At 41.4% G+C, this 8,054-nt stretch overlaps 1 non-coding gene across 1 annotated transcript; it reads right to left on the bottom strand.

The window, feature by feature from the left end:
• Positions 1-5,491: 5,491 nt before the first annotated feature.
• LOC140627088 (U6 spliceosomal RNA) lies at positions 5,492-5,598 on the bottom strand. The gene has a single exon (XR_012026036.1). It is a non-coding gene; the product is annotated as a U6 spliceosomal RNA (small nuclear RNA).
• Between the last annotated feature and the right edge of the window lie 2,456 nt (positions 5,599-8,054).

Genomic DNA, 8,054 nt, shown 5'->3' with positions numbered 1-8,054 from the left:
GTTGCTCTGTGACTCAAAGGGCTAACAGTAAACTCAGCCTCAGGCTTTCCGTGTGCCAGTCCTCTCTGCCAGTGGCCTGATGACTAACGGCTGCCAAGTAACCCGCCCTGCTCCTTGGTCTAAGTAAGTGCAGATGATGGTGCTGCCTGCCTCCTGATGGGGCAGGAGAGGAACCTCGAGAGGAGTCAGAGGGTCTCCCTGGGACAGCAGGAATTAAAGGAGGCATCAATATATTTGCTGTCTTAAGGGAATTAAAGGAGGCATCAATATATTTGCTGTCTTATGTTAATAATAGAATATCTTCTCTTTACAGTTAAACACATTAATTTATGCATTTTCAAACTTAGAATCAAAACCCAGATGCAAACATCACTCCTCAGCGGCCCTGTTAATATCTGTCTCTAACACAGCCCTGGCAGCTGCATAGACTTCACTGCTCATGTGGCTGGCCATCGGCTTTCTTTTTTTTTTTTTTTTTTAATTTTATTTATTTATTTATTCCTGAGAGACACACAGAGAGAGAGGCAGAGACACAGGCAGAGGGAGAAGCAGGCTCCATGCAGGGAGCCCAATGTGGGACTCGATCCTGGGACTCCAGGCTCACACCCTGAGCCACCCAGGTGTCCCAGCCGGCTGCTTTCTAGACTGGAAGCTCCTCAAAGACAGGAAGTGGTTCTTATTCATTTTGTATCCCCCGCAGGGTAGGAATGTATATCGGACACCACAAAATTGGTTTACTTAACTACCTTAAATCTCTGTTATAGAAAACCATGCTCTATGGCAGGGGCCAGAAAGCTGACAACAGAAAAGCTATTTTGCAGATTCTCTTAGAGTCAAGGTCCACTCTTGAAACAGCCTCCCAAACTGTCTCCCCCAAGTAAAGTTTGAAAACCACCATGTCAAGAGATAAAGTCATGTGCCTGCTGGCCCCCACAGCCGTGAGTGTACCTGGCTTCTCTGTGACAGCCGGCATCTCAATTACCAGGCTTGAGCTACCTGGTGTTGGGCCAGGTTTCTGGCTTCCAGAGCGTTCTACCTTGTAGGACCTAATGTCTTGTATTAAAGAGCTTTCTGATCAAATTAGTTCAATGGCTTCTCTTATCCACAACTGACCTCTGATTTGGTGCTCATCAGCTATTTGAGGAATGAATATACTGAGGAGACATTGATTTTAAATCAGTTGCTCACACCCAAGCCCCACTGATTCGCAAAGGGGGTGATTCATTAAAAGTTAAACAAAGGGGATCCCTGGGTGGCTGAGCTGTTTAGCGCCTGCCTTTGGCCCAGGGTGTGATCCTGGAGGCCCAGGATCGAGTCCCACATCAGGCTCCCTGCATGGAGCCTGCTTCTCCCTCTGCCTGTGTCTCTGCCTCTCTTTCTCTCTCTCTCTTTTCCTCTCTCTGTGTCTCTCATGAATAAATAAATAAGATCTTTAATAAAATAAAAGTAAAAAATAAATAAATAAAAAATAAATAAAAGTTTTAAAAAATTTCCAGAAATGCCTTTATTAGAATTCTAAAATGCAGTGAAAAGGAAGGGGGAAAAATTACTGCAAAATACCACTCAGAGAGATGTATGTGTGTGTGTGTGTGTGTGTGTGTGTGTGTGTGTGTGTTTAGTCTGACCATTATCAAGAAAATCCATAAGTGGCTTATTCTTTCATTTTGTTCTAATTAAAAGGGATGCTACTGTATTTTCTAAATGACCACAGAACAGTAGATAATTAAAGATTATTCAAGTTTTACATTCTGTAATAGCTTGTGTGAAGTTGAGGAACCAGCAGAATTAGAGAGGCAATGTCTTCAATCTTCAGATTTGGGGCAGAGGTTTGACCTCTGAGAACATATATTTAAGATGTTGTTTATCCCTGTGAATCCCATAAAAGGCCTTTGGAACCCTTGGGCTTCCCAGGATAAACTTGAGGCTTGGAGCCTAAGCTCTCAGAGGCACAGATTGACTTCTACTTGGGTGGATGAGAAAGAAAGCAAGGAGCTCTCTCCCCTGAATTTCTTTAGTCCAAGAACAGCAGTTGGACTGCTTGAGCTAACGCCTTTATGAGAAATTATCTTCTTATGATTGAAGCCTCCTCGCTGAGGTTTATGCCTCTCACATTGTCTGAAAAAAAAAAAAATGTCCCCTCCTTCAGCAGCACTGTTTTTCAACTCTTAAGGCTGACTTATCAGCACTTTCCCAGTTTAGCTAAGGATTAACTTGGCTTGCCCAGATGTTTCTGTGATGGATCGATGTGTTGACTGATGAGAAAGGCTGCAGTCTAAGAGGCTATTAGAAGAGAGCTGACTTGCCTTGCAAGGGGTGGGGATGGTGGTAGATACTGAACCCTTTCTACAATCATGAAATTATCAGTGGTGCTCTCAGGACATCCACTCTGTTGTAACCAACTGTGAGACATTAGTAGAATACACATTAACGCAGAGGGCTGGGCCTAAAGTAATGGCCCAGCTTGTCCGGATCCCATGTCCCACTGTCTTGGGAGAAACCGTTGCTTCCCTCTTTCTTCACTCTTTGCTACAAGAAATATTTAGTGAGTACCTATTATACGCCAGGCTCTACATGATAGACATTGAATATTCCTAGGTGAACAAAAGAAACATAGCCACTGCCATCATGACAATTATGGTCAAGTTGGTTGAAGCAGACAACAAGCAAAATAAACAGGTATAACATTACAACCCCAGGAAGTGCCTACAGGAAAAGAAGAGACTTTGAGAGGAAATGATGGAGGGAGAGATACATTTATCACTGCTGTTCTAGGACAAGAGTGTCACCTGGCTGTTGAGATGGTGGAATGGGGAGAGATGAGGGCTTGTTCTGCTATTGGATGAAGCTAGAAGAGAGGATACGGAGTGAATCTTATCCCCCTATCTGGGATTGGTGTCACATTGCTGTGAATCTTCCCAGTACTGCCTGGGGTTGGCTCATGGACCTGTGGCATGATCCTTCTTGATGCAAGAAATAAAAATTCCAACCAAACATATCTTGGATAGTAAGAAAGTTCAACAACTAAGATACAAGATGATTCCAAGAGTGGCCCAGTGACTTAATGATGTCTTTAAGGACCCAGGAGATTGACATCTTCTTGCCTCCACACAGCATGTTAGATTTTTCTATTTCAATGGTTTTTCAATATATTTTCCTAAACAAAGATAATTTCTTCTCAAGAGAAAATAAATGGTAGCTGTTAGATAAAATTCATCATTAAATAATTTACCAAAAACTTATTAGCCTTAGTTTAACTTGCATCTCTTTCATGGGTTTAATTTACAACGTTATCTTCTTAATGATCAGCATTCATTCAAAGTACTATCTCATCTATTGTCACACAGCTCTGCTCAGTATTTCTGTCCACACAGTCTACACCAGAACGCAATGTTGTGAGGAGAACTACCACAGCCCTCATCTCCCCCTTTTAACCCTACCCCCAGTGCCATATGTCACAGGGAACCCCACACACTGATACATGGACATACTACCCCACACATCCAAAGTCCAGCCACAGGTTATATTAAGAGTGTCCTGTGGTCATGGCTGTGCTTTGAGGGGCTCATACCAACGGGACAGTCTTCTCTTAAAAGAAGAGATGGCAAAGAGAGCCACACAGACCCTGAAAGCTTGCTGGGCCATTTGCACATGGAATTCTGGGGTCCTGGTCTATAGAGGCAAAGCCACTTTATGTCTTCAAGAAGCCCTAGCCACTCTTGCCTTTATGTTCATCCTTCCTCCATTAAAAAAATAATAAAATAAAAATTGCATCTTACAACTATTTACACAGAGAAAAATATGTATATTATATAGAACATATTTTCAACTTAAAAGTTCATTTTTTCATTTTTTTCTTTCTGATTTTAAAATAAACCAAAACATTTTTGCAGCCACTAAGAATATTATAGGCCCCAGGCACTGCACCTACTGTGTCTGATGTATAAATTAGCCTGCCTGGTGCATAGTCTATAAGGTGTGAGGGGGTTGTGCTCCAGGGGGACACATCCACTTGGCTTAGAAATTAATTGCTTCACAGGGAGAGGCATGGCCCGAGCAGAGCTGAATCATTGGACCATGTAAAGCTCAGGGCCCATGTTTGAGCTCTTCATCCTTAAGTCTGTGATGTTACTGGTTTATAATAAACCATGTTTGTTCAGGTAAATGACGTATTTATATTACTCTAAAGACCATTGAGTTAATATCCTTGCATTTGTATGACTTAAGGACCCATTTTGGTGGCTCTCCCTCCACAAGAGAACAGGTAGCCCTGAAAAATGAAATGATTTCTAGGGAGTCAAAACAACAGCTTACAGCCTCTAAATGGTAGTTTCTCTAGCTTCCATGCATCAATATTTTAAACAAGCAAAGAAACAAACACCCAAATACCTCAGGGTTTAGTTTGGGATTGTGAACACTTCTGTACCCTTTTCATGATAAATTAGATGCACAGCATTAACCAAAAAGGCCACAAGGACACATGAGCATCTCTGGAGCCCTTGTAGTCCATTTCCTATGTCTAGTGTCTGCAGAGTAGGCTGAGCATTTAGTGACATCCACGACACTGGCTGTACTTCGATTGTCCTTCTCTCATTCATTTGAAATGCTCAATATTTCTTCCTGGAAAGAAATTGAAATAGTCTTCCACTCATTTCCATAGATTCCAAGCTCCTGGGCCTATCTCCTCACTGCACTTTTGGATAGGGTGTGAGCCCAAGAGTTCGTAAAAGTAGGAGTATCCCAGGGCCAGGTGAGCTCAGAGCAGGAATGTATGTCCTTAACATTATTAGTTTTGGGGGCTCTCGGCTCTTTCCTCCATCTTTCCAAATTCTACCCATGACCACACACTTAAAACACTATTAACCTGGGAACCTCCTCTTCCTTCTCTGTCTCCAGTCCACTCCATATCTCCGAAATGGCTCTCAAACCTGCCACCTCATCTTCATTTTCAAAGCCAATAGTCCAGTTATGGCCCTCACTGTGTCTTGCCTGAACTCCTGAAATAGACCCTTTCCTGGTCTCCCTAACTGTGATCTCCTCTCTCCCTACATTTCTACATCCAGATGGCTGGGGGAGTAATCTTATCCAGAAAATTTGATTTGTGCTGTCAGGTTCCTCTTCCAAAATGAAATTTGGGAAGATATATACTTCCCCTTATTCCATTGGTACAAGTCTTTTATTCTATTGTTTTTAGAGTCTGCAACGCTTGTGAGTCGCTGCTCTCCCTGGGCCAGAAGATAATCTGATTCTTTCGATCTCAATGAGAAGAGGAAAAAAGATTGGAGTTTTCTTAGATAGAGGCCCATCAAATCAATTCATGTGCCCTTTATTCCTTATCAAACATAATGAGAAATAATACATCAATATCACCAGCTCTATGTCCAGCCCTTACCTGAAAATGTGAGACTATCATAGTTATTCCTCTAGAGCAAACACACAGGGTGGCCCAAACCTATGCTTATTCCAGCAAAATGAAGTATATTTTTTTTAATTCAAAAATATGGAACGCTTCACGAATTTGCATGTCATCCTTGTGCAGGGGCCATGCTAATCTTCTCTGTATCATTCCAATTTTAGTATATGTGCTGCCGAAGCGAGCACCAAAATGAAGTGCAGTATCTGACTATTTTCATTATCTTTCTTTGCGGCAGAGTTTTATGATAGAGGATGGGATTTATAATCTCCATCCATCAGAGAAGTATATAAAACTATCTTTTATTACTTTGGGACCTTGTATAAAGTACTTGTATATATTGTTTATTGCTCCTATTGAACATACAAACAACTTGTAAGAAAGGCCTAAGAGAAACCTATTACTCTCATCTGCTCCGAACCAAGAAGGAAAAGTGATTACACAGCCTTACCTGATTATCATCGGGACCTACTTGAGAATTTTCCTAGGAATTTCACACTCCAAATATAAACAGAATTCTGACTTTTCATCTAACTCTCTTCTTCCCAAACACACAAACTAAAGGATAAAATTGTTCACATGACAAAATGATTCCTCATAACACCAAAAGATCACCAGGACCCATTCGATGGCATTTACTCAAGTCTTATTTCCAGATCATTAAATAATCTATATAGGAAGAAACTAAAGAGAGAAGTCACCTGAACCACTGTGTACTAAATATCCATCAGAAATGAAATTACAGGGTAGCCCAGGTGGCTCAGCGGTTTAGTGCCGCCTTTGGCCCAGGGCGTGATCCTGGAGACCCAGGATCAAGTCCCATGTCCTGTTCGCTGCATGGAGCCTGCTTCTCCCTCTGCCTGTCTCTGCCTCTCTCTCTCTTTCTCTCTCTCTCTCTCCCCTCTCTCTTTCTCTCTCTCTGTCTCTCATGAATAAATAAATAAAATCTTTAAGAAAAAACAGAAATGAGATTACAATGATAAAAGAACCTTAGTATGTCAGCACTTATTGTTTAGAGTTTAGATTTGGCAACTTTTATTTCTTTAGAGAGAGAGCTAAGCACCAGTAACCCTATTAAGATTTCTTTCATGTGGGCCCTGGGTGGCTCGGTTGGTTAAGTGTTTGACTTTAGACCAGGTCATGATCTCAGGGTTCTGGTATAGAGTCCCATGCCAGGCTCCAAGCCCAGTGAACTGTCTGCTTGTCCTTCTCTCCTTGTCCCTTCTCTAAATAAATAAATAAATAAATAAATAAATAAATAAATAAATAAATAACATCTTTTTTAAAAAGAAGATTTCTTTCACGTAATTTTATCTACCTAATATGTAAGGCTGTGAATCTTGCACTTTCCTCTGACTTTATTTCTCTTCACTCCCAGATTCCCTCAAACTCTGTTTCACCTTCAAACTCATTTCTGAACTGAGGATTGTTCTGTACCTTGGTCCCACCCAGCCTCACTCCACCCTAAGGGCTCACCTGACCAACTCTTCCTCCTGCAAGACTAGACCAGACGTCGACTGACCTGTGGGTACTTTTCCGGCCTTCGTCGGGCTTATTGGACTCTGCTTCCTTCATACCCCCTTTATACCTTTCACATACCTCCATCAGAGCACAAATAACGTGAAGCTGTTATTAATCTCTTCTCTAGACCACAAGTTTCTTGAGGACCAGAGCTGCCTTCCTCTTTTTACAATCAGTGTCTGGCTCCCCAACATCTCCTTGTTGCATGAATCTCTCAGTTTCAAGTTCCACCTCTTCCACAAGATGTTTCCCCATCTTCATCAGCCCAGAATGCTCCCTTATATTCCTTCTTCTGTTGTATTTATTTATATTCTGCTTTGTGAACTTTGTGAACAGCACTCTTCACAGAAACATGCAACACTTGGTTCATGTTTTTGAAACATCATGTTAGATAGACAACGCTTAGAACAGGGTGGACATTAGTAATATTAGAAACTAATAACAGCAGCTACTTAGTAAATAGGTAACAGAACTGCTGTGATAGAAGGGATAGCAGGGTCTGGTATTGTGGACATATCTTGTTTGTGTAGCATCCTTGTTATTGAGAGAAGCATTCCTTTTGTAGCTCATGGCCTGATGATGGCTCATGTGGGGCTTACTCCATTACCTGATTCACAAATGGGTGTATGATCCATACATAGGAGAGTACCCCACTCTAGGGCATATTGACTGGATTTGGGGAGAACATGTGACCTAAGCTGCATCAATCAGGGTCACACCTTAAACTTTCCTGAAAGAGCTAGTCTTCATTGTCTTTTCCTCAAGATAGAAACTGCAAGGAAATGTTAACTAAAGCTGTTGTAGCCGGAATCGCCATTCATGATGGTGAAAGCCATTTGAAATACAAAAACAAGAGGCCAACATGCAAAGATAAGCACCAAGAGAGAAAAATAGGGCCCTAATATTATCATTTGAACTCCCAGGTTTTGCTTTGAGCCAGATTTGCTCCTGGATTTTCCATCACATGAGCCAAAAATATCACCCTTTCATTTAAATTAAGTTGGCTTTCTGTCACATGTGGTTTTCTTTATAAATGTCATCAAGGGAAAGGTAAAAGGAAGCTTGGGTTAAGGAAAGTAGACCTTCTTTTGGAATCTGTTTTTATCACTTTCTAGATTTTTGA

This window comes from Canis lupus, chromosome 38, assembly GCF_048164855.1.
Source record: "Canis lupus baileyi chromosome 38, mCanLup2.hap1, whole genome shotgun sequence".
In the NCBI taxonomy this organism is placed as follows: domain Eukaryota; kingdom Metazoa; phylum Chordata; class Mammalia; order Carnivora; family Canidae; genus Canis; species Canis lupus.
Note: the sequence above shows the minus strand (reverse complement) of the source record. Positions and strands in the feature narration are given on the sequence as shown.